Raw genomic sequence first — 27,516 nt, 5'->3', positions numbered from 1 at the left:
AGATCAGTCGTGTAGGCACAAATTTAGTCTCATTTATCTTTCCCAATTATCTACTCTCTCCACTTATTGCCCTTTCTGGATTTACGTAATAATTGTTGCTGGTTATTATCATTTTCCTTGTTCACATTGAGAGAGGACTTCCTAGCTTCCTAAGTATTCTTACTGCTAATAACTACCGGTAGTAACACTGCCTGTGTGTGTGTGTGCATGTGCGTGTGTGCATGTGTGTGTACTCACCTATTTGTGGTTGCAGGGGTCGAGTCCTAGCTCCTGGCCCCGCCTCTTCACCGGTTGCTACTAGGCCCTCTCTCTCCCCGCTCCATGAGCTTTATCAAACCTCGTCTTAAAACTGTGTATGGTTCCTGCCTCCACTACGTCATTTTCTAGGCTATTCCACTGCCTTACAACTCTATGACTGAAGAAATACTTCCTACTATCTCTCTGACTCATTTGTGTCTTCAACTTCCAATTGTGGCCTCTTGTTTCTGTGTCCCCTCCCTGGAACATCCTGTCTTTGTCCACCTTGTCTATTCCAAGCAGTATTTTATATGTCGTTATCATGTCTCCCCTGACCCTCCTGTCCTCCAGTGTCGTCAGGCCGATTTCCCTTAATCTTTCTTCATAGGACATTCCCCTTAGCTCTGGAACTAACCTTGTCGCAAACCTTTGTACTTTCTCTAGTTTCTTGACGTGCTTTATCAAGTGCGGCTTCCAAACAGGTGCTGCATACTCCAGTATGGGCCTGACATACACGGTGTACAGTGTCTTGAATGATTCCTTACTAAGGTATCGGAATGCTGTTCTCAGGTTTGCCAGGCGCCCATATGCTGCAGCAGTTATCTGATTGATGTGTGCTTCCGGAGACATGCTCGGTGTTATACTCACCCCAAGATCTTTCTCCTTGAGTGAGGTTTGCAGTCTTTGGCCACCTAGCCTATACTCTGTCTGTGGTCTTCTGTGCCCTTCCCCTATCTTCATGACTTTGCATTTGGCTGTTATTGCACGCCATACAAAGCTAAGGATCTCGGAGCCTTGTGTGTGTGTGTGTGTGTGTGTGTGTGTGTTTTTGTGTGTGTGTGTGTGTGTGTGTGTGTGTGTGTGTGTGTGTGTGTGTATGTGCATGTGTGTGTGTGTGTGTGTGAGTGTGTGTGTGTGTGTGTGTGTGAGAGAGTCTTGTGCGGTGTAATGACTGGCTGCAACTTCTTGTGAACTGACACAACCCTCCTGTGACCTGACCCTAGCACCGTCTTACAATGTTGCCCTTAAAAGCTTGTCCCACCTACCTTCTCACACTCGTCAACACTATATTCTCTAAGTCTATGCTATTTCTATTCTAATTCTGGTAATAGCTTGCAGGAGTGAGTGACCAGTATCAAACAGTATGCAAGGCCAGCCAGGGCCATCAACATGCAAACCACAAATAGGCGAATAAACTTACGGTGACAGTTGCCAGCTGCTGATGACGAAGTCGTCGTACGTAGGCCTTAATTCCCTATTTTGGAGATCCTTCACCCGTGATGATTATAATCATATATTCTCATACATCCCGCTTCCTCACGCGATTTCACTCTTCACTGATGATAGTATACACTTCACTTTATATACACTTCACTTTATATGTATAATGGCACACAACTTGTCGTGATGTCACTTCTTCAGGCCTACCGCTACCAATGTGGCAACAGCGCCTAAGACCCTCAATGGTTTGTGCTTTGAAATATTATGATTTCAGCTTTCCTCTCACTTTCTTTAACTAATAACTTTAATTATCACTCGTAGTATTGTTCACTGACGTTCCACTACCACTGATTACTGCTAGCTGTTATTGCACGCCATACAAAGCTAAGGATCTCGGAGCCTTGTGTGTGTGTGTGTGTGTGTGTGTGTGTGTGTGTGTGTGTGTGTGTGTGTGTGTGTGTGTGTGTGTGTGTGTGTGTGTGTGTGTGTGTGTGTATGTGCATGTGTGTGTGTGTGTGTGCATGTGCGTGTATGTGTGTATGTATGTGTGTGTGTGTGTCTGTGTACTCACCTAGTTGTACTCACCTAGTTGAGGTTGTGGGGGTCGAGTCCGAGCTCCTGGCCCAACCTCTTCACTGATCGCTACAAGGTCACTCTCTCTGATCCGTGAGCTTTATCATACCTCTGCTTAAAGCTATGTATGGATCCTGCCTCCACTACATCACTTCCCAAACTATTCCACTTACTGACTACTCTGTGGCTGAAGAAATACTTCCTAATATCCCTGTGATTCATCTGTGTCTTCAACTTCCAACTGTGTCCCCTTGTTACTGTGTCCAATCTGTGTACTCACCTATTTGTACTCACCTATTTGTGGTTGCAGGGGTCGAGTCCTAGCTCCTGGCCCCGCCTCTTCACCGGTTGCTACTAGGCCCTCTCTCTCCCCGCTCCATGAGCTTTATCAAACCTCGTCTTAAAACTGTGTATGGTTCCTGTCTCCACTACGTCATTTTCTAGGCTATTCCACTGCCTTACAACTCTATGACTGAAGAAATACTTCCTACTATCTCTCTGACTCATTTGTGTCTTCAACTTCCAATTGTGGCCTCTTGTTTCTGTGTCCCCTCCCTGGAACATCCTGTCTTTGTAATCCTTGTCTATTCCACGCAGTATTTTATATGTCGTTATCATGTCTCCCCTGACCCTCCTGTCCTCCAGTGTGGTCAGGCCGATTTCCCTTAATCTTTCCTCATAGGACATTCCCCTCAGCTCTGGAACAAACCTTGTCGCAAACCTTTGTACTTTCTCTAGTTTCTTGACGTGCTTTATCAAGTGCGGGTTCCAAACAGGTGCTGCATACTCCAGTATGGGCCTGACATACACGGTGTACAGTGTCTTCAATGATTCCTTACTAAGGTATCGGAATGCTGTTCTCAGGTTTGCCAGGCGCCCATATGCTGCAGCAGTTATCTGATTGATGTGTGCTTCCGGAGACATGCTCGGTGTTATACTCACCCCAAGATCTTTCTCCTTGAGTGAGGTTTGCAGTCTTTGGCCACCTAGCCTATACTCTGTCTGTGGTCTTCTGTGCCCCTCCCCCATCTTCATGACTTTGCATTTGGCAGGATTAAATTCGAGAAGCCATTTGCTGGACCAGGTGTCCAGTCTGTCCAGGTCTCTTTGAAGTCCTGCCTGGTCCTCATCAGATTTAATTCTCCTCATTAACTTCACATCATCTGCAAACAGGGACACTTCTGAGTCTAACCCTTCCGTCATGTCGTTCACATATACCAAAAATAGCACTGGTCCTAGGACCGACCCCTGTGGGACCCCGCTCGTCACAGGTGCCCACTGTGATACATCATTACGTACCATGACTCGTTGTTGCCTCCCTGTCAGGTATTCTCTGATCCATTGCAGTGCCCTTCCTGTTATATGCGCCTGATGCTCTAGCTTCTGCACTAATCTCTTGTGAGGAACTGTGTCAAAGGCCTTCTTGCAGTCCAAGAAGATGCAATCAACCCACCCCTCTCTCTCTTGTCTTACTTCTGTTATTTTATCATAAAACTCCAGAAGGTTTGTGACACAGGATTTGCCTTCCGTGAATCCGTGCTGGTTGGCATTTATACTCCTGTTCCGTTCCAGGTGCTCCACCACTCTCCTCCTGATAATCTTCTCCATAATTTTGCATACTATACACGTCAATGACACAGGTCTATAGTTTAGTGCCTCTTTTCTGTCTCCTTTTTTAAAAATGGGAACTACATTTGCCGTCTTCCATACCTCAGGTAGTTGCCCAGTTTCCAGGGATGTGTTGAAGATTGTGGTAAGTGGCACGCACAACATATCTGCTCCCTCTCTAAGGACCCACGGGGAGATGTTGTCCGGTCCCATTGCCTTTGAGGTATCGATGTCCCTTAGCAGTTTCTTCACCTCCTCCTCATCTGTATGTATGTCGTCCAACACTTGTTGGTGTATTCCTTGCTGGTGTCCCCATCTGGTCTGTCCCCCCAGAGTCCTTCCTGACTCTACTGTAAATACTTCCTTAAATCTCGTGTTGAGCTCCTCACATACCTCTTGATCGTTTCTTGTGAGTTCTCCACCTTCTTTCCTCAGCCTTATCACCTGGTCCTTGACTGTTGTCTTCCTCCTAATGTGGCTATACAGCAGTTTCGGGTCAGATTTGACTTTCGATGCTATGTCGTTTTCATACTGTCGCTGGGCCTCCCTCCTTATCTGTGCATACTCGTTTCTGGCTCTTCTACTAATCTCCTTGTTTTCCTGGGTCCTATGCCTCCTGTACCTTTTCCATTCTCTGTTGCACTTAGTTTTTGCCTCCCTACACCTTCGGGTAAACCAAGGACTCGTTTTGGTCTTCCTATTATTTCCGTTTCCCTTGGGAACAAAACTTTCCTCTGCCTCCTTGCACTTTGCTGCCACATATTCCATCATCTCGTTTACTGATTTTCCTACCATTTCTCTGTCCCACTGAACCTCCTGCAGGAAGTTTCTCATACCTGTGTAGTCCCCCCTTTTATAGTTTGGCCTTTCCCCTTCAGTTCCTGTTTCCTTCTCTACTTGTAACTCTACTATATAGTCAAAACTCAGAACCACATGATCGCTAGCTCCAAGGGGCCTCTCATAAGTGATGTCCTCAATGTCTGAACTGCTCAGGGTGAACACAAGATCCAATCTTGCTGGCTCATCCTCCCCTCTCTCTCTGGTTGTGTCCCTGACATGTTGATGCATGAGGTTTTCAAGTACCACATCCATCATCTTGGCTCTCCATGTTTCGGGACCCCCATGTGGCTCCAGGTTTTCCCAGTCGATCTCCCTGTGGTTGAAATCGCCCATTACCAGTAACATTGCTCTGCTCGAGTGAGCTCTTCTTGCCACCTCAGCCAGTGTGTCCACCATCACCCTGTTGTTTACTTCGTACTCCTCTCTTGGCCTCCTGCAGTTCTGTGGTGGGTTATACATCACTCCAATGACTACTTTATGTTCTCCGGACTGAATTGTACCTACAATGTAGTCTCTTTCTCCAATCATGTCCATGCCTTCCATTTCCTCAAATCCCCATCGGTGTTTTATGAGCAGTGCAACCCCTCCTCCCCCTCTACTCCTTCTATCTTTCCTCAGGATCTGATATCCTGTTGGGAAGATTGTGTCTGTTATTGTCTCAGTGAGTTTTGTTTCTGTGACTGCTATGGTGTCTGGGGATTTTTCACTGATTCTTTCATTCCACTCCTCATGTTTATTCATTATTCCATCCGCGTTTGTGTACCAAACCTTTAGTTTCTTTTCTATCATTGTGGTCATGCAAGAATATTGGGGTTGGGGGAGCGAGAGCCTTGGTGGGGGCCTAAATGGGGCTGTGGTGTAGGTGGGGTTTGTGTTGATGGGGGTGGGGTCAGAATGCCCATAAGGGACAGGTGTTGGGGTGAGGTTTGTGATATGGGGATTGGTGGCAGAGGGAACAGTGAGTGGGTTGTAGTATAGGTTGCTCAGTTGCGTTGGGAATGTCGCGGGTGGAGTCTTTTTGTGGGAGATTCTGTGGGGTGTGTTTGCCCTTCCTCCTGTGTCTGGGTCCTGCTCATTTTCATTGCTTCTCGTTCCTCCTTGCGTCTCTGTACCCTCTCTTTCAGTGTAGTCCTTTCTTCTTGTGTTCTGTCGCGGTCGAGGTATACTCTCTGGTACCCCTCTTTGTCCCTCAGTCTTGCTTTCTCTTGCAGAATCCTGGTTCGAACTGATTCTTCCTTGAAAGTTACTCTGACAGGCCGTATCCTTCCACTCGCAAACCACCCAGTTCTCTGAAAATTTGTCACCTGGGTCATATTGCCCTCCCCTATTGTTTTCATGATGCCTTCAATCATTTTTTTCTCCTCCTGTTTTATTTCTTCAAAGTTGGCCCCCTTGGCTTCTTGGAGCCCGTACACAAAAACTGACCTCGCCCTTTCCTCCTCCCACTGAGTCTCCATCTGCGTCCTCTGAGGCATTTTATTTCCTTCCATTGACATGTTCTTGCCTTCAGTCCCTGTCATATCTGAAACTTCTATTCTCAGTGGACTGTCTTTCCTGACCAGCTGTCCCTTGCTACTGCAGTTGGCTGTTAGAATCTCTGCATATAGCATACCTTCATTGTTTTCGGACCTGTCGTTTGATCTTAGTGTGCTCGTCGTCTTTTCCCTGGCCCCACGTGGGTCTGATAGGGCCTTCATGCTCGGCATGTCTCCGTTGTTGCTTACCATCCCCTTGTCTGCGCCTGACTTTGAATTTCCTGATGTCACACCTGAATTGTCATTTGTCTCTCTAATCTGTTTCAGGCTTTGCAGTTTCTCTTCTAAGCACTGTATCCTAGCTTCTGCTGCTAAGACCTGTACTTCCCACTTCCTGCACTCTTCAGCTATCCGCTCCTCCATTTTCTTACCAAGCTCTACTATCTTCCTTCCCCACTCTTCCTCCCTTTTTTGGAGCTCTAGCTCCCAGTCTTTCCTCCCTGGTTCGTCCACCAGATCTCTGGGTTTCCGTCCTCTAAGGCCACCCATTTTTTTTTTTTTTTTTTTTTTTTTTTTTTTTTTTTTTTTTTTTTTTTTTTTTTTTTTTTTTTTTTTACTTCTTATTACCACAGACAGAAGGCTAGAGGAGGGAGAGGGTGTGGGGGAGAGAGAGAGAGGGTAGAAAGAGGGAGAGAGAGGAGAGAGAAAGGGTAGAAAGAGGGAGAGAGAGGAGAGAGTATGGGGGTGAGGGATAAGACCAAGGGGGAGGGAGAGAAATGTGAGGGGGGAGAGAAAGGGTAGAGAGAGGGAGAAAGAGAGGGAGAGGGAGAGGGAGAAAGGAGGGAAGAAGGCTATGAGAGAGAGAAACGCGAGGGAGGGAAAAGGTAAGAGGTCTGTGGGGGAGGCAGTCAAATTCCAAGGATCAGCTGTGTGTACTCACCTAGTTGTGGTTTCGGGGTCGAGACCCAGCTCCTGGCCCCGAGTGTGTATGTGTGCGCGCGCGTGTGTGTGTGTGTGAGCACGTCAGTTGTTTATATGTCCAAGAAATACAATTCACTTCTGTGCATCCGTAATACTAATGTGTGTGTGTGTGTGTGTGTGTGTGTGTGTGTGTGTGTGTGTGTGTGTATGTGCGTGTGTGTGCTCACCTATTTGTACTCACCTATTTGTGGTTGCAGGGGTCGAGTCTTAGCTCCTGGCCCCGCCTCTTCACCGGTTGCCACTGGGCCATCTCTCTCCCCGCTCCATGAGCTTTATCAAACCTCGTCTTAAAACTGTGTATGCGAGGAGCCCCAGACCAAATCAAAATTGAGAACAACGTCCAGTATTGGGCCGCTACTTAAACAAGATGGGTCCTACACAGATGACAGCAAGGAAATGAGTGAGCTACTCAAGTCCCAATATGACTCAGTTTTTAGCAAGCCGCTAACCAGACTGAGAGTCGAAGATCAAAATGAATTTTTTATGAGAGAGCCACAAAATTTGATTAACACATGCCTATCCGATGTTATCCTGACGCCAAATGACTTCGAACAGGCGATAAATGACATGCCCATGCACTCTGCCCCAGGGCCAGACTCATGGAACTCTGTGTTCATCAAGAACTGCAAGAAGCCCCTATCACGAGCCTTTTCCATCCTATGGAGAGGGAGCATGGACACGGGGGTCGTCCCACAGTTACTAAAAACAACAGACATAGCCCCACTACACAAAGGGGGCAGTAAAGCAACAGCAAAGAACTACAGACCAATAGCACTAACATCCCATATCATAAAAATCTTTGAAAGGGTCCTAAGAAGCAAGATCACCACCCATCTAGAAACCCATCAGTTACACAACCCAGGGCAACATGGGTTTAGAACAGGTCGCTCCTGTCTGTCTCAACTATTGGATCACTACGACAAGGTCCTAAATGCACTAGAAGACAAAAAGAATGCAGATGTAATATATACAGACTTTGCAAAAGCCTTCGACAAGTGTGACCATGGCGTAATAGCGCACAAAATGCGTGCTAAAGGAATAACAGGAAAAGTCGGTCGATGGATCTATAATTTCCTCACTAACAGAACACAGAGAGTAGTCGTCAACAGAGTAAAGTCCGAGGCAGCTACGGTGAAAAGCTCTGTTCCACAAGGCACAGTACTCGCTCCCATCTTGTTCCTCATCCTCATATCCGACATGGACAAGGATGTCAGCCACAGCACCGTGTCTTCCTTTGCAGATGACACCCGAATCTGCATGACAGTGTCTTCCATTGCAGACACTGCAAGGCTCCAGGCGGACATCAACCAAATCTTTCAGTGGGCTGCAGAAAACAATATGAAGTTCAATGATGAGAAATTTCAATTACTCAGATATGGTAAACATGAGGAAATTAAATCTTCATCAGAGTACAAAACAAATTCTGGCCACAAAATAGAGCGAAACACCAACGTCAAAGACCTGGGAGTGATCATGTCGGAGGACATGATCACTCCCATAACATTGTATCAGTCGCATCTGCTACAAAAATGACAGGATGGATAATGAGAACCTTCAAAACTAGGGAGGCCAAGCCCATGATGACACTCTTCAGGTCACTTGTTCTATCTAGGCTGGAATATTGCTGCACACTAACAGCACCTTTCAAGGCAGGTGAAATTGCCAACCTAGAAAATGTACAGAGAACTTTCACGGCGCGCATAACGGAGATAAAACACCTCAATTACTGGGAGCGCTTGAGGTTCCTAAACCTGTATTCCCTGGAACGCAGGAGGGAGAGATACATGATTATATACACCTGGAAAATCCTAGAGGGACTAGTACCGAACTTGCACACGAAAATCACTCACTACGAAAGCAAAAGACTTGGCAGACGATGCACCATCCCCCCAATGAAAAGCAGGGGTGTCACTAGCACGTTAAGAGACCATACAATAAGTGTCAGGGGCCCAAGACTGTTCAACTGCCTCCCAGCACACATAAGGGGGATTACCAACAGACCCCTGGCAGTCTTCAAGCTGGCACTGGACAAGCACCTAAAGTCAGTTCCGGATCAGCCGGGCTGTGGCTCGTACGTTAGTTTGCGTGCAGCCAGCAGCAACAGCCTGGTTGATCAGGCTCTGATCCACCAGGAGGCCTGGTCACAGACCGGGCCGCGGGGGCGTTGACCCCCGGAACTCTCTCCAGGTAAACTCCAGGTTCCACCATCTGCAAACAGGAACACTTCTGAGTCTAACCCTTCCATCATGTCGTTCACATATACCAAAAATAGCACTGGTCCTAGGACCGACCCCTGTGGGACCCCGCTCGTCACAGGTGCCCACTGTGATACATCATTATGTACCATGACTCGTTGTTGTCTCCCTGTCAGGTATTCTCTGATCCATTGCAGTGCCCTTCCTGTTATATGCGCCTGATGCTCTAGCTTCTGCACTAATCTCTTGTGAGGAACTGTGTCAAAGGTCTTCTTGAGGTCCAAGAAGATGCAATCAACCCACCACTCTCTCTCGTGTCTTACTTCTGTTATTTTATCATAAAACTCCAGAAGGTTTGTGACACAGGATTTGCCTTCCATGAATCCGTGCTGGTTGGCATTTATACTCTTGTTCCGTTCCAGGTGCTCCACCACTCTCCTCCTGATAATCTTTCCATAATTTTTCATACTGTACACGTCAATGACACAGGTCTATAGTTTAGTGCCTCTTTTCTGTCTCCTTTTTTAGAAATGGGAACTACATTTGCCATCTTCCATACCTCAGGTAGTTGCCCAGTTTCTAGGGACGTGTTGAAGATTGTGGTAAGTGGCACGCACAACATATCTGCTCCCTCTCTAAGGACCCACGGGGAGATGTTGTCCGGTCCCATTGCCTTTGAGGTATCGATGTCCCTTAGCAGTTTCTTCACCTCCTCCTCATCTGTATGTATGTCGTCCAACACTTGTTGGTGTATTCCTTGCTGGTGTCCCCATCTGGTCTGTCCCCCCAGAGTCCTTCCTGACTCTACTGTAAATACTTCCTTAAATCTCGTGTTGAGCTCCTCACATACCTCTTGATCGTTTCTTGTGAGTTCTCCACCTTCTTTCCTCAGCCTTATCACCTGGTCCTTGACTGTTGTCTTCCTCCTAATGTGGCTATACAGCAGTTTCGGGTCAGATTTGACTTTCGATGATATGTCGTTTTCATACTGTCGCTGGGCCTCCCTCCTTATCTGTGCATACTCGTTTCTGGCTCTTCTACTAATCTCCTTGTTTTCCTGGGTCCTATGCCTCCTGTACCTTTTCCATTCTCTGTTGCACTTAGTTTTTGCCTCCCTACACCTTCGGGTAAACCAAGGACTCGTTTTGGTCTTCCTATTATTTCTGTTTCCCTTGGGAACAAAACTTTCCTCTGCCTCCTTGCATTTTGTTACCACATATTCCATCATCTCGTTTACTGATTTTCCTACCATTTCTCTGTCCCACTGAACCTCCTGCAGGAAGTTTCTCATACCTGTGTAGTCCCCCCTTTTATAGTTTGGCCTGACCCCTTCAGTTCCTGTTACCTTCTCCACTTGTAACTCTACTATATAATCAAAAGTCAGCACCACATGATCGCTAGCTCCAAGGGGCCTCTCGTAAGTGATGTCCTCAATGTCTGAACTGCTCAGGGTGAACACAAGATCCAGTCTTGCTGGCTCATCCTCCCCTCTCTCTCTGGTTGTGTCCCTGACATGTTGATGCATGAGGTTTTCAAGTACCACATCCATCATCTTGGCTCTCCATGTTTCGGGACCCCCATGTGGCTCCAGGTTTTCCCAGTCGATCTCCCTGTGGTTGAAATCGCCCATTACCAGTAACTTTGCTCTGCTCGAGTGAGCTCTTCTTGCCACCTCAGCCAGTGTGTCCACCATCACCCTGTTGTTTTCTTCGTACTCCTCTCTTGGCCTCCTGCAGTTCTGTGGTGGGTTATACATCACTCCAATGACTACTTTATGTTCTCCGGACTGAATTGTACCTACAATGTAGTCTCTTTCTCCAATCATGTCCATGCCTTCCATTTCCTCAAATCCCCATCGGTGTTTTATGAGCAGTGCAACCCCTCCTCCCCCTCTACTCCTTCTATCTTTCCTCAGGATCTGATATCCCATTGGGAAGATTGTGTCTGTTATTGTCACAGCGAGTTTTGTTTCTGTGACTGCTATGATGTCTAGGGATTTTTCACTGATTCTTTCGTTCCACTCCTCATGTTTATTCGTTATTCCATCCGCGTTTGTGTACCAAACTTTCAGTTTCTTTTCTATCATTGTGGTCATGCAAGAATATTGGAGTTGGGGGAGAGAGAGCCTTTGTGGGGGCCTATATGGGGCTGTGGTGTAGGTGGGGTTTGTGATGATGGGGGTGGGGTCAGAATGCCCATAAGGGACAGCTGTTGGGGTGAGGTTTGTGATATGGGGGTTGGTGGCAGAGGGAACAGTGAGTGGGTTGTAGTATAGGTTGCTCAGTTGCGTTGGGAATGTCGTGGTTGGAGTCTTTTGGTGGGAGATTCTGTGGGGTGTGTTTGCCCTTCCTCCTGTGTCTGGGTCCTGCTCATCTTCGTCATTGCCTCTCGTTCCTCCTTGCGTCTCTGTACCCTCTCTTTCAGTGTAGTCCTTTCGTCTTGTGTTCTGTCGCAGTCGAGGTATACTCTCCGGTACCCCTGTTTGTCCCTCAGTCTTGCTTTCTCTTGCAGAATCCTGGTTCGAACTGATTCTTCCTTGAAAATTACTTTGACAGGCCGTATCCTTCCACTCACAAACCACCCAATTCTCTGAAAATTTGTCACCTGGGTCATATCGCCCTCACCTATTGTTTTCATGATGCCTTCAATCATTTTTTTCTCCTCCTGTTTTATTTCTTCAAAGTTGTCCCCCTTGGCTTCTTGGAGCCCGTACACAAAAACTGACCTCGCCCTTTCCTCCTCCCACTGAGTCTCCATCTGCTTCCTCTGAGGCATTTTATTTCCTTCCATTGACATGTTCTTGCCTTCAGTCCCTGTCATTTCTGGAACTTCTATTCTCAGTGAACTGTCTTTCATGACCAGCTGTCCCTTGCTACTGCAGCTGGCTGTTAGAATCTCTGCATATAGCATACCTTCATTGTCTTCGGACCTGTCATTTGATCTTAGTGTACTCCTCGTCTTTTCCCTGGCCCCACGTGGGTCTGATAAGGCCTTCGCGTACGGCCTGTCTCCGTTGTTGCTTTCCGTCCCCTTGTCTGCGCCTGATGTCGCATCTGAATTGTCATTTGTCTCTCTAATCTGTTTCAGGCTTTGCAGTTTCTCTTCTAAGCACTGTATCCTAGCTTCTGCTGCTAAGACCTGTACTTCCCACTTCCTGCACTCCTCAGCTATCCACTCCTCCATTTTCTTACCAAGCTCTACTATCTTCCTTCCCCACTCTTCCTCCCTTTTTTGGAGATCTAACTCCCAGTCTTTCCTCCCTGGTTCGTCTACCAGATCTCTGGTTTTCCGTCCTCTAGAGCCACCCATTTTTTTTTTTTTTTTTTTTTTTTTTTTTTTTTTTTTTACCACAGACAGAAGGCTAGAGGAGGGAGAGGGTGCGAGGGGGAGAGAGAAAGGGTAGAAAGAGGGAGAGAGAGGAGAGGGAAAGGGTAGAAAGAGGGAGAGAGAGGAGAGAGTATGGGGGTTAGGGATAAGACCAAGGGTGAGAGAGAGAAATGTGAGGGGGGAGAGAAAGGGTAGAGAGAGGGAGAGAGAGAGAGAGATAGATAGATAGATAGATAGAGAGAGAGAGAGAGAGAGAGAGAGAGAGAGAGAGAGACAGAGAAAGGCTATGAGAGAGAGAGAAATGCGAGGGAGGGGTAGAAATATAGAAAAAGGAGATGGAGAGAGAATATATATATATATATATATATATATATATATATATATATATATATATATATATATATATATATATATAGAGAGAGAGAGAGAGAGAGAGAGAGAGAGAGAGAGAGAGAGAGAGAGAGAGAGAGAGAGAGAGAGGGAGAGGAGAGAGAGGGAGAGAGAGAGAGAGGGAGAGGGGAGGGAGGAGAGAGGGAGAGAGAGGGGAGAGAGAGAGAGGGAGAGGGAGGGGAGGGAGGGGAGAGAGAGAGGGAGGGGAGAGAGAGGGGAGGGAGGGGAGAGGGGAGGGGAGGGGAGAGGGGAGTAATGGGAAGGGGAGGGAAAAAGGCTATGAGAGAGAGAAACGCGAGGGAGGGGGGGGGGAGAAAGATAGGAGGGAATGAAGGCAAGAGCGGGGGAGGGGAAAGGTCTTTGGGGGAGGGAAAGGTGTGTGGGGGGGTGAGGGGACGCGGTCAAATTCCACGGATCAGCTGTGTGAATGAGTGGGTGTGTGTACTCACCTAGTTGTGGTTTCAGGGGTCGAGACTCAGCTCCTGGCCCCGAGTGTGTGTGTGTGTGTGTGTGTGTGTGTGCATGTGTGTGTGTACTCACCTAGTTGTACTCACCTAGTTGAGGTTGCCGGGGTCGAGTCCGAGCTCCTGGCCCCGCCTCTTCACTGATCGCTACTAGGTCACTCTCCCTGAGCCGTGAGCTTTATCATACCTTTGCTTAAAGCTATGTATGGATCCTGCCTCCACTACATCGCTTCCCAAACTATTCCACTTACTGACTACTCTGTGGCTGAAGAAATACTTCCTAACATCTCTGTGATTCATCTGTGTCTTCAGCTTCCAACTGTGTCCCCTTGTTACTGTGTCCAGTCTCTGGAACATCCTGTCTTTGTCCACCTTGTCAATTCCTCTCAGTATTTTGTATGTCGTTATCATGTCCCCCCTATCTCTCCTGTCCTCCAGTGTCGTCAGGTTGATTTCCCTTAACCTCTCCTCGTAGGACATACCTCTTAGCTCTGGGACTAATCTTGTTGCAAACCTATGTGTGTGTGTATGTATGTATGTATGTGTGTGTGTGTATGTGTGTATGTGTGTATGTGTGTGTATGTGTGTGTGTGTGTGTACTCACCTAGTTGTACTCACCTAGTTGAGGTTGCGGGGGTCGAGTCCGAGCTCCTGGCCCCGCCTCTTCACTGATCGCTACTAGGTCACTCTCCCCGAGCCGTGAGCTTTATCATACCTCTGCTTAAAGCTATGTATGGATCCTGCCTCCAGGTTACAACCTATACAGGTTACAACCTATACAGATGTGACAGAGTGAACAGGCAAAAGGGGGGGGTTGGCCTGTACATTGCAGAGTCACTTGTTTGCACAGAACTGCTTAATGCCTCAAATGACGTAGTGGAAGTTTTAGCAGTAAAGGTCGAGAACCAAAACCTAGTCATTGTGGTAGTCTACAAGCCTCCGGATGCAACTTCCCAGCAATTCCAGGAACAGCTGTTAAAAATTGACCACTGTCTGGAAAATCTTCCAGCTCCTGCACCCAACATCTTGCTCCTGGGGGATTTCAACTTAAGGCACCTAAAATGGAGGAATATAGCAAATAATATTGTTGCAGAAATAACACCAGGAGGCAGCTCTGATGAAAACTCACACTCACACGAGCTTTTAAATCTCTGCACAAAATTCAATTTAAACCAGCAAATAATAGAGCCTACTAGACTGGAGAATACACTAGACCTCATATTCACTAACAATGATGATCTGATAAGAAATGTCACCATATCAAAAACAATATACTCAGATCACAACATAATTGAGGTTCAGACATGTATGCGTGGAGCCCCAGACCGACAAAATGAGACTAGTCACGAGGGAGCATTCACCAAATTCAACTTCAATAACAAAAACATAAAGTGGGACCAAGTAAACCAAGTCCTAACCGATATAAGCTGGGAAGATATACTAAGCAACACAGACCCAAACTTATGCCTAGAACAGATTAACTCGGTGGCACTCGATGTATGCACAAGGCTTATTCCTCTAAGAAAAAGGAGGAGTAGATGTAAAATAGAAAGAGACAGGCGCTCCCTTTACAGGCGACGGAAAAGAATAACAGAGCGGCTAAAAGAGGTCAATATATCTGAAATGCGCAGGGAGACACTGGTCAGAGAAATAGCAAGCATCGAACTTAAGCTAAAAGAATCCTTTAGGAGTCAGGAATCGCGGGAAGAACTAAAAGCCATAAATGAAATCGAAAGAAACCCAAAGTATTTCTTCTCCTATGCCAAATCAAAATCGAGAACAACGTCCAGTACTGGGCCCCTACTTAAACAAGATGGGTCCTACACAGATGACAGCAAGGAAATGAGTGAGCTACTCAAGTCCCAATATGACTCAGTTTTTAGCAAGCCGCTAACCAGACTGAGAGTCGAAGATCAAAATGAATTTTTTATGAGAGAGCCACAAAATTTGATTAACACAAGCCTATCCGATGTTATCCTGACGCCAAATGACTTCGAACAGGCGATAAATGACATGCCCATGCACTCTGCCCCAGGGCCAGACTCATGGAACTCTGTGTTCATCAAGAACTGCAAGAAGCCCCTATCACGAGCCTTTTCCATCCTATGGAGAGGGAGCATGGACACGGGGGTCGTCCCACAGTTACTAAAAACAACAGACATAGCCCCACTCCACAAAGGGGGCAGTAAAGCAACAGCAAAGAACTACAGACCAATAGCACTAACATCCCATATCATAAAAATCTTTGAAAGGGTCCTAAGAAGCAAGACCACCACGCATCTAGAAACCCATCAGTTACACAACCCAGGGCAACATGGGTTTAGAACAGGTCGCTCCTGTCTGTCTCAACTATTGGACCACTACGACAAGGTCCTAAATGCACTAGAAGACAAAAAGAATGCAGATGTAATATATACAGACTTTGCAAAAGCCTTCGACAAGTGTGACCATGGCGTAATAGCGCACAAAATGCGTGCTAAAGGAATAACAGGAAAAGTCGGTCGATGGATCTATAATTTCCTCACTAACAGAACACAGAGAGTAGTCGTCAACAGAGTAAAGTCCGAGGCAGCTACGGTGAAAAGCTCTGTTCCACAAGGCACAGTACTCGCTCCCATCTTGTTCCTCATCCTTATATCCGACATAGACAAGGATGTCAGCCACAGCACCGTGTCTTCCTTTGCAGATGACACCCGAATCTGCATGACAGTGTCTTCCATTGCAGACACTGCAAAGCTCCAGGCAGACATCAACCAAATCTTTCAGTGGGCTGCAGAAAACAATATGAAGTTCAACGATGAGAAATTTCAATTACTCAGATATGGTAAACATGAGGAAATTAAATCGTCATCAGAGTACAAAACAAATTCTGGCCACAAAATAGAGCGAAACACCAACGTCAAAGACCTGGGAGTGATCATGTCGGAGGATCTCACCTTCAAGGACCATAACATTGTATCAATCGCATCTGCTAGAAAAATGACAGGATGGATAATGAGAACCTTCAAAACTAGGGAGGCCAAGCCCATGATGACACTCTTCAGGTCACTTGTTCTATCTAGGCTGGAATATTGCTGCACACTAACAGCACCTTTCAAGGCAGGTGAAATTGCCGACCTAGAAAATGTACAGAGAACTTTCACGGCACGCATAACGGAGATAAAACACCTCAATTATTGGGAGCGCTTGAGGTTCCTAAACCTGTATTCCCTGGAACGCAGGAGGGAGAGATACATGATTATATACACCTGGAAAATCCTAGAGGGACTAGTACCGAACTTGCACACGAAAATCACTCATTACGAAAGCAAAAGACTTGGCAGACGATGCACCATCCCCCCAATGAAAAGCAGGGGTGTCACTAGCACGTTAAGAGACCATACAATAAGTGTCAGGGGCCCGAGACTGTTCAACTGCCTCCCAGCACACATAAGGGGGATTACCAACAGACCCCTGGCAGTCTTCAAGCTGGCACTGGACAAGCACCTAAAGTCAGTTCCGGATCAGCCGGGCTGTAGCTCGTATGTTGGTTTGCGTGCAGCCAGCAGCAACAGCCTGGTTGATCAGGCTGTGATCCACCAGGAGGCCTGGTCTCAGACCGGGCCGCGGGGGCGTTGACCCCCGGAACTCTCTCCAGGTAAACTCCAGGTAAACTCCACTACATCGCTTCCCAAACTATTCCACTTACTGACTACTCTGTGGCTGAAGAAATACTTCCTAACATCCCTGTGATTCATCTGTGTCTTTAGCTTCCAACTGTGTCCCCTTGTTACTGTGTCCAATCTCTGGAACATCCTGTCTTTGTCCACCTTGTCAATTCCCCTCAGTATTTTGTATGTCGTTATCATGTCCCCCCTATCTCTCCTGTCCTCCAGTGTCGTCAGGTTGATTTCCCTTAACCTCTCCTCGTAGGACATACCTCTTAGCTCTGGGACTAGTCTTGTTGCAAACCTTTGCACTTTCTCTAGTTTCTTTACGTGCTTGGCTAGGTGTGGGTTCCAAACTGGTGCCGCATACTCCAATATGGGCCTAACGTATACGGTGTACAGGGTCCTGAACGATTCCTTATTAAGATGTCGGAATGCTGTTCTGAGGTTTGCTAGGCGCCCATATGCTGCAGCAGTTATTTGGTTGATGTGCGCTTCAGGAGATGTGCCTGGTGTTATACTCACCCCAAGATCTTTTTCCTTGAGTGAGGTTTGTAGTCTCTGACCCCCTAGACTGTACTCCGTCTGCGGCCTTCTTTGCCCTTCCCCAATCTTCATGACTTTGCACTTGGTGGGATTGAACTCCAGGAGCCAATTGCTGGACCAGGTCTGCAGCCTGTCCAGATCCCTTTGTAGTTCTGCCTGGTCTTCGATCGAGTGTATTCTTCTCATCAACTTCACGTCATCTGCAAACAGGGACACCTCAGAGTCTATTCCTTCCGTCATGTCGTTCACAAATATCAGAAACAGCACTGGTCCTAGGACTGACCCCTGCGGGACCCCGCTGGTCACAGGTGCCCACTCTGACACCTCGCCACGTACCATGACTCGCTGCTGTCTTCCTGACAAGTATTCCCTGATCCATTGTAGTGCCTTCCCTGTTATCCCTGCTTGGTCCTCCAGTTTTTGCACCAATCTCTTGTGTGGAACTGTGTCAAACGCCTTCTTGCAGTCCAAGAAAATGCAATCCACCCACCCCTCTCTCTCTTGTCTTACTGCTGTCACCATGTCATAGAACTCCAGTAGGTTTGTGACACAGGATTTCCCGTCCCTGAAACCATGCTGGCTGCTGTTGATGAGATCATTCCTTTCTAGGTGTTCCACCACTCTTCTCCTGATAATCTTCTCCATGATTTTGCATACTATACATGTCAGTGACACTGGTCTGTAGTTTAGTGCTTCATGTCTGTCTCCTTTTTTAAAGATTGGGACTACATTTGCTGTCTTCCATGCCTCAGGCAATCTCCCTGTTTCGATAGATGTATTGAATATTGTTGTTAGGGGTACACATAGCGCCTCTGCTCCCTCTCTCAATACCCATGGGGAGATGTTATCTGGCCCCATTGCCTTTGAGGTATCTAGCTCACTCAGAAGCCTCTTCACTTCTTCCTCGGTTGTGTGCACTGTGTCCAGCACTTGGTGGTGTGCCCCACCTCTCCGTCTTTCTGGAGTCCCTTCTGTCTCCTCTGTGAACACTTCTTTGAATCTCTTGTTGAGATCTTCACATACTTCACGGTCATTTCCTGTTGTCTCTCCTCCTTCCTTCCTTAGCCTGATTACCTGGTCCTTGACTGTTGTTTTCCTCCTGATGTGGCTGTACAACAGTTTCGGGTCAGATTTGGCTTTCGCTGCTATGTCATTTTCATATTGTCTTTGGGCCTCCCTTCTTATCTGTGCATATTCGTTTCTGGCTCTACGACTGTTCTCCTTATTCTCCTGGGTCCTTTGCCTTCTATATTTCTTCCATTCCCTAGCACACTTGGTTTTTGCCTCCCTGCACCTTTGGGTAAACCATGGGCTCATCCTGGCTTTTTCATTACTCCTGTTACCCTTGGGTACAAACCTCTCCTCAGCCTCCTTGCATTTTGTTGCTACATATTCCATCATCTCATTAACTGGCTTCCCTGCCAGTTCTCTGTTCCACTGAACCCCGTTCAGGTAGTTCCTCATTCCTGTGTAGTCCCCTTTCTTGTAGTTTGGCTTCATTCGTCCTGGCCTTCCTGCTTCTCCCTCCACTTGTAGCTCTACTGTGTATTCGAAGCTTAAAACCACATGGTCACTGGCCCCAAGGGGTCTTTCATATGCGATGTCCTCGATATCTGCACTACTGAAGGTGAATACTAAGTCCAGCCTTGCTGGTTCATCCTCTCCTCTCTCTCTTGTAGTGTCCCTTACGTGTTGGTACATGAAGTTCTCCAGTACCACCTCCATCATCTTAGCCCTCCATGTATCTTGGCCCCCATGTGGGTCCAAGTTCTCCCAATCGATCTCCTTGTGGTTAAAGTCACCCATGATCAGGAGCTTTGCCCTGCATGCATGAGCTCTTCTGGCCACTCTAGCCAGTGTGTCAACCATCGCTCTATTGCTCTCGTCGTACTCTTGCCTTGGCCTCCTGCTGTTCTGTGGTGGGTTATACATCACTGTGTGTGTGTGTGTGTGTGTGTGTGTGTGTGTGTGTGTGTGTGTGTGTGTGTGTGTGCTTGTGTGTGAGGGAGGGATGGTTAGGGGGGGGTAGGTTGTGTGGTTGAAAGATCAGTGGTGTAATCACAAATTTAGTCTCATTTATCTTTCCCAATTATCTACTCTCTCCACTTATTGCCCTTTCTGGATTTATGTATTAATTATTGCTGGATATTATCATTTTCCTTGTTCACATTGAGAGAGGACTTTCTAGCTTCCTAAGTATTCTTACTGCTAATAACTACCGGTAGTAACACTGCCTGTGTGCGTGTGTGCTTGTGCGTGTGTGCATGTGTGTGTGTGTGAGTGTGTGTGTGTGTGTGTGTGTGTGTGTGTGTGTGTGTGTGTGTGTGTGAGTCTTGTGCGGTGTAATGACTGGCTGCAACTTCTTGTGACCTGACACAACCCTCCTGGGACCTGACCCTAGCACCGTCTTGCAATGTTGCCCTTAAAAGCTTGTCCCACCTACCTTCTCACACTCGTCAACACTATATTCTCTATGTCTATGCTATTTCTATTCTAATTCTGGTAATAGCTTGCAGGAGTGAGTGACCAGTATCAAACAGTATGCAAGGCCAGCCAGGGCTGTCAACATGCAAACCACAAATAGGCGAATAAACTTGTGGTGACAGTTGCCAGCTGCTGATGACGAAGTCGTCGTACGTAGGCCTTAAATCCCTATTTTGGAGATCCTTCACCCGTGATGTTTATAACCATACATTCTCATACATCCTGCTTCCTCACGCGATTTCACTCTTCACTGATGATAGTATACACTTCACTTTATATACACTTCACTTTATATGTATAATGGCACACAACTTGTCGTGACGTCACTTCTTCAGGCCTACCGCTACCAATGTGGCAACAGCGCCTAAGACCCCCAACGGTTTGCGCTTTGAAATATTATGATTTCAGCTTTCCTCTCACTTTTTTTTTAACTAATAACTTTAATTATCAATCGTAGTGTGTGTGTGTGTGTGTGTGTGTGTGTGTGTTTGTGTGTGTTTGTGTGTGTGTGTGTGTACTCACCTAGTTGTACTCACCTACTTGGGGTTGCAGGGGTTGAGTCCAAGCTCCTGGCCCTGCCTCTTCACTGGTCGCTAGTAGGTCTCTCTCCCTGAACCGTGAGCTTTATCATACTTCTGCTTAAAGCTATGTATGGATCCTGCCTCCACTACATCGCTTCCCAAACTATTCCACTTCCTGACTACTCTGTGGCTGAAGGAATACTTCCTAACATCCCTGTGATTCATCTGTGTCTTCAACTTCCAACTGTGTCCCCTTGTTGCTGTGTCCCATCTCTGAAACATCCTGTCTTTGTCCATCTTGTCAATTCCTCTCAGGGGAGGGGAAAGATGGAAAGAGAGGGAGAGAGAGAAAAGGAGAGAGAGAGAGAGAGAGAGAGAGAGAGAGAGAGAGGGGGGGGAGCCGCTATAAACTCCACCACCCACAATGCTCCACCCAACCCACGATACCACCACCCACCCTCTCTCTCCTGTGAACTTAATTGCAAACCTACAAACCTCCTCTGGGATGACTTCACATTGCAAAATAGCAAGAATATCTATGCTATCTGGCTATTGTCCCAGTAGTTACTGCAGTGTTTGTGGGTATACCACAAGAGACAAAATTTTTCTTAGATGTAAGGAACCTACTTGTTCCAACTACTGCCACACAGATTGCATTCCAGAAGAAGAATTTTGTTGCAGCCAGGTTGAAAATTTCAGAAAATTGAAGGATATCCATAATCCTGTGATATATGTGGATACAAGCCTGGAGCTACAGGAGGAAGGTTCAGAAGTCCTACCTCAGGGACTTCTGTCCAAAGATCAAGATTGCCCTCTTGGACTGTGTTGTAAAGTTGCAGCTAAGATAATCCATCACAGGGAAGCACTTCATGAGCTCCTCAAGTCATTAGATAACCTCCAAGCTATTGTAGAAGGCCAGTGCAAGCCTGCATCAAGTGACGTAAGCTGCTCAGCTGATGGTGACACTATTGACAAAGACTGGAAGTCCCACACTGAGCTTAACTCAGGGGTAAATAACTGGTGGAATTCTGTCATCGCTAAGGTCCCACAGACTGACAGAGTTCAAAACACTACCTTTGGGAATTCTAACACAATTCCTCTCACCACCAAAGAGGGAACATATCCTCTTCCCAGCAACGAAGGAAGCCTTGGATCTGTTAATTCTCCTACACCTGACATCTCTGCTTCAGCCACTGCCAGTCCACTTGACAGTGCACATACCATCTCTGATCCTACACCTGTCAGCACACCTGCTGACACTATTCCAGAATCTGGCAGCAGTGCTTCATCAGCAGGTTCTGAGTCAGGAGTTTCTCCACCAGAGATTGGTGCAGTTAATAATCAGGGAACTATCACTTCATCTGATCACCTACTGCGCCAAAGTACAAACAGCAGGGACACATCTGTCAGAACTGGTAGAGGACGGGGCAGAGGACGTGGAAGAGGACGTGGAGGAGGAAGACATCTACAGTCGTCTCACCCTCCACTAACACAGTTCCAGCGGCAGAACCTGAGGACAAATCTGCAAAACACAGGAGGTGTAACAAATCATAGTCCACCCTCCCAGGCACCTAGGCTGTGCTCTCGCTGTCACCGGAAGGGGCACACTGCCAACAACTGCCTGCGAGACACCAGATGCAATTACTGCTACAAGAAAGGACATCAAGAGGACCAGTGTCGGAAGAAAAAGGAACTTGACAGGCAGGACCACCTGTTTAGAGACCTGTTCTCAGAACAAACAGCAGGATTTCTGAGTTAGTGAACACACTCACATGTCACCCACTCAGCTACTCCTATCCCAGCCCAGCAGGTGGTATTGTGCCTTATACAAGACCACAGACCTATATCCCTGCAGCTGCCTCAGTACCCTACCTCTCTCAAGGGCAGGCACCTTACATGCCTTACACATCCACCACCTCAAGCTGACCACATCATCATGAGGAGCCAGTCTATCAGCATCCTGATGGCCAACATCAGAGGTTTCATTACTAATGTTGGAGAGCTCACACACAGTTTTGTGAACACTCGACGTCCCGACATGATAGCTGTTGTTGAAACATTTTTGGATGACAGGACTCCTGAAAAATTTGCATGAATTGCTGGCTACACCTCATGGATGAGAAGAGCTGTGTGCTTCTTTAAAAGTGTTCATGCCCAGCACATTGATGTTGCCACCCCTACACATCTAGAAATGATGTTCTTCAAGCTCTGCATAAACACCAGTACCTCTGTACTAGCATGTGCAATGTACAGACCTCAGTGGCAACATGCAGACCCCTTCAACTTCCTAATGGAAAATATTGACTCCCTTCTGCTACAACACAACTGTCAACATATCATAATTGTTGGTGACCTCAACTATCACCTTATACAGAGGGACTTTGATGACCTTCTTGCAGTGTTTGACATGAGAAACTTTGTTGATTTCCCTACTCACATCTCTGGCTCCTCCCTTGATCCAGTAGTGAGTGATCTGGCAGAAGGCATAGTCACTTGTCAACCCCTCGGCTATGTTGGATCGTCTGACCACAAGGCTGTTTTTACGACACTTAAGATCCCAACAGAACGAGGTGAGGAGTCCACACACACAGCCTGGCTATGGGAAAGAGGAAATTGGCCAGCCCTTCGCTGAGCTCGCCACCACCGATTGGAATGCTCTTCTCCAAGGGGATGTTGAAAACCAAGTGAAAGCCTTCACTGGACACATCAAGAACACATTCCTCACCGGCAATATGTGACAAAGCCTACAGATCAGCCTTGGTTTGGCTTTCGTTGTAGAGAGGCTGCTACTGCTAAGTACAAAGCATGGAGAAGGTATAAGAGACATCCTACCACCTATAACAGGAACTTGCACAGGCAAGCCTGTAGGCATATGGGTGACGTTCAAAAGTGGGCCATTGCTAAATGGGAGGTGGACACTGAAAGAAAGCTAGCATCAGGTAGGGTAGGCTCCAAAACCTGGTAGTCCCTGGTCAAGGACAGACAAGGTTATCTGCCTGATGAACTAATTCCACCTCTAAATCGACAGGATGGGACCACCTCTACCAAAATGCAAGTTCCTGATCCAGCAAGGGACCCTCCTTGGCTAGCTGCAAGAACTGAGTCAAAACTGTCAGTGGTGACAATAAGGCAGGAGGAGGTGCATTTCCTTCTTAAATCGCTTGACCAAGAAAAGGCTGTAGGCCCAGACAAGTTGAGCCCAAGATTGCTGAGATGTGCTGACCAGATAGCAGCACCTCTAACTCGCATCTTTCAGCACTGCCTAGTACAGTGTAAATGGCCCTCTCTATGGAAAGAGGCAAATGTAGTCCCTGTTCACAAAAAGAAGAGCAGAGCAGAAATCAGCAACTACAGACCAGTGTCACTCCTGTCAATCACTGGTAAGATCCTTGAAACAATAATCTCAAGACAAATGACAGAGTTTTTTGACTATCACTCACTACTTTGTGATCGTCAATATGGCTTCAGGAAAGGTTACTCTGCTGCTGATCTGTTGTTAAACCTCTCCACTTAGTGGCACCAGTCACTGGATGAATCCAAAGTCAGCTGTGTGGTAGCACTGGACATTGCTGGCGCTTTTGACCGGGTGTGACACCAGGGCATCTTAGCAAACCTTCAAGCACTGGGAATTGCAGGCTCTACGCTATGTCTCCTCAGCGATTACCTTCATGGTAGATCTCTAAGTGTAGTTCTCAATGGAACGGAATCAACAAGACATCCTATTGGGACAAGTGTTCCACAAGGAAGCGTGCTCGGACCATTGTTATGGAATGTCTACTTCAACGACCTTCCTCATCTCATCCCAGAATCACATGCATATGCAGACGACTGTACACTGAGAGCTATATCAGCTTGGGGAAATAGATGGCAAGTAACATTTGCACCTGAGAAAACGCAAATGATGATCGTCTCTAGGCACCATGATGGTAATGCTGGTGCAGTAGTAAGGATGAATGGGAGGGTTTTGGCACCTGGAGAAGAAGTTGATATCCTTGGAGTGAAATTTGACTCCAAACTAACCATGAAGAACCATGTTGTAAATCTTGCAAACAAGGCAGCCGGAAGCTTACAGCACTTCTCCGTATCTCGCATCTACTTGAAAGTAGGGGTTGCAAGATTCTGTACGAGGCACATGTACGCTCACACCTTGAGTATGCTCCACTTTCTTGGTTTGCTGCCCCCCCCCCTCTCATCTGCGACTGCTTGACAGAGTAGAGAACAGAGCAAGACGTCTCATTTCTCGCCTGGACCCATCCTAGATAGATCTGTCATTTCAGCAGAGCCTTCAACATAGGAGGGATGTGGGTGGCCTTACTGTTATGTACAAGGCCAATGTTGTCAAAGTACCACACTTGGATCCACTTCGAGGACAACGTGAAACAAGCTTTTATGCCACAAGACGGGCAGAAAGCAGCAACTTCACTCTGGCTGTACCCTTCTCAAGAACATCACTCCATCTGAGATCATATATACCCAGGATGACTTGAGTATGGAACACATTCGTACAACATAATGATGTCAACGAGATGAAGTAAGTTGATCAAATGAAAATGCTGGCCCACAGATGGCTCCAATTTCATCCTGTTCCCTACTTGTATGTCTCATAACAATAAAAATGCTTTCAAATGAGCTGATGTAGGTAACTGCTCTTAGTTTGCCAATAAAGTTAGGAATCCTTAACCTGTAAATAGCTTGTCAATAAAGCTAGGGATCCTTAACCTTGCCAAACCCTGTGTAAAAAAAAAAAAAAAAAAAGAGGGCTTGTGACCGGATGTCCAGTGGTGGGTAGGGGAGGTAGTTGGTATGTGGTTGAGGGGTAGCTGTTACTGTGTATGTGTGTGTGTATGTGTGTGTGTGTGTGTATGTGCCCTCACTTCTAAGAACTCATACCGCTAATAAATACCAGTAGTAATACCAGTAATTCTAAAACTTACCAATAGTAATTTTAACACTTATCAATTCTACTTATAAAATAGGTAAATTAACTAGGTTCTGAAACTTAGCCTCTCTCAACTTCTACAAGTTGTGTGTGTGTGTCTGATGTTACCCCTCGCTAGACTGCTTCCCTCTCCTCACACTCTCATCAACCCTGTCTCCACCTTATCTATGCTGTTTCTACTCTAATTCTGGTAATAGCTTGCAGGAGTGAGTGACCAGTATCTAACAGTGATGTAGAGACTACAATCTGACAAGATGCAGCCACAGTAGGTGAGAAGTACTTGCGCTGGCAGCGGGGCGATGATAAGTTGCCAGATGCTGATGACATAGTTGTAGGCCTTGTATCACTATTTTGAAAATCTTTCACCCGTGATGTTTATAATCATACATGCTCATACGTCCTGCGTTCCTCAAGTGATCTAACTTTTCACTTATGATAGAATACACTTCATATTCGGTGGGCTACACTTTATATTTATAATGGCACACAACTGTTGTGACGTCACTGCTTCAGCAGGCCTACTCCTGCCACCTTCCCTTGTTATATATTTTATTTTTCCTTTCTCCTTTTGCTTATTAACTTTTTCACTCTCACTATATGCTGCCCCACATTTCACTTGTTAACCAATCTCTCGTAATTCTGGAACACCCGCTTCCACACTCGCTTTGATCTTTGTATATTTGAATCTGTGTGGCAACAGGTTCCTACTAGGCCCCTAATGGTTTGGATCTTTGAAATATTGATGACTTTAGGCTTCCTCTCGACTTTTTTTAACTAATAACTATGGTTATCACTCGTAAAGTTGCTCACTGACGTTGTCACTACCACTGGTTACTGCTAGCATTTACTGTGCACCTTAAAAATACTAAGGTTCTCGGAGCCTTGTGCCCCCACGACTGCGTGTGTCGGCTCTGTGTGTGTGTGCGTTTATGTGTCTGTCTGATAGGGAGGAGGAGTGAGGGTTTTTGTAAGGGTGTGTAATGGAAGGGAAGTGAGTTTATGTTAGGGTGTGTGATGGGTGGAGTTTGTGTGTATAAGGAAGGAAGGAATTGAGTGTGAATGAAGGGTGGTGGCATTCTTTGTATTGGTACCTGGATCATTTGGGGTTGTGGTGATCCACCCTCCTGAGTCCCAGAGGGTGGCTTTGTGTATCCTTAGGGAGACGAATGTATCTCTGCAGGCTGCCTGTCGAAGGGGTTATAACTTGGTGTGGGCTTCCGACCACCATTTCTTTTGTTTGCAGAGGTGGTTCAGTGGATGTGATGATGCTATCCTGGATTCGTGGTTTACCTGCACGTAGGGTAGGGTAGAGCACAGGTTCCATGTAGAACCTTCACTACCGGCCACACCGAGGGTCCTCTTGGACATAGAAGGTGATATAAAATCCTTTTCATTTCTTGTTTTAATAAACAAAAAAAAATCATATCATGGAGTCCATGTCCATGGAATATCTCATCCTGCGGCATCTTCTAATGACCCTGAAAAGTCAATGGACCATTCTTTGGATCCCCCAAGAAAACCTCCACTTTCCTCTTATTAGGAGATTTTAATGCTCATCATTTCCTCTTGGGAGGATGTTCCTGTGACTCGTGAAGGTCAGTTAATGGATTTTCTCGCTTCATTTTCTCTTCCTCTTTTAATCCTAGAATAGTCACTTATACATACTACTAAATCCAGCTAATGTATAAAATCATTGGTTCTGTGCCAGAACTACCTGGAATTCACTACCTTTGTAACTTGTTCAGCTATCATAACTTTGGGGCAAGGTGCCTGGACCCATTATGTACCTCTGTAATCAGTCTTTTGACTACCGCCCACAGGATGGGTATGGGGTACATAAAAAAGACATCAAACTAACTCAGTGAAAAGGAAAAGTGGGGTATTGATGGAAAAAACAACCTGGCAGGTCGATGTTTGAAGCAGCGACAACACTGCAGCTCTGTACTCACAGGAATGAAGTGGGCAGTGTTGAGGCAGGGGAAGACATAGTTGACTAGTTCCACTATTCAGGGACGAGGTTCTCTTGACAACACAGAAAAAAGAAAGAAAAGTAGAAAGAGAAATTAGG

At 46.5% G+C, this 27,516-nt stretch overlaps 1 protein-coding gene across 1 annotated transcript in view; it reads left to right on the top strand.

Annotated features, from left to right (window-relative positions):
* Positions 1–27,516, top strand: part of LOC128698416 (methyltransferase-like protein 27) — a 251,857-nt gene that overhangs the window by 137,100 nt on the left and 87,241 nt on the right. The window lies entirely within an intron of this gene.

Source organism: Cherax quadricarinatus, chromosome 54 (genome assembly GCF_038502225.1).
Source record: "Cherax quadricarinatus isolate ZL_2023a chromosome 54, ASM3850222v1, whole genome shotgun sequence".
Lineage (NCBI taxonomy): Eukaryota > Metazoa > Arthropoda > Malacostraca > Decapoda > Parastacidae > Cherax > Cherax quadricarinatus.
The sequence above is the reverse complement of the archived record's forward strand: the minus strand, read 5'-3'. Positions and strand labels throughout refer to the sequence as shown.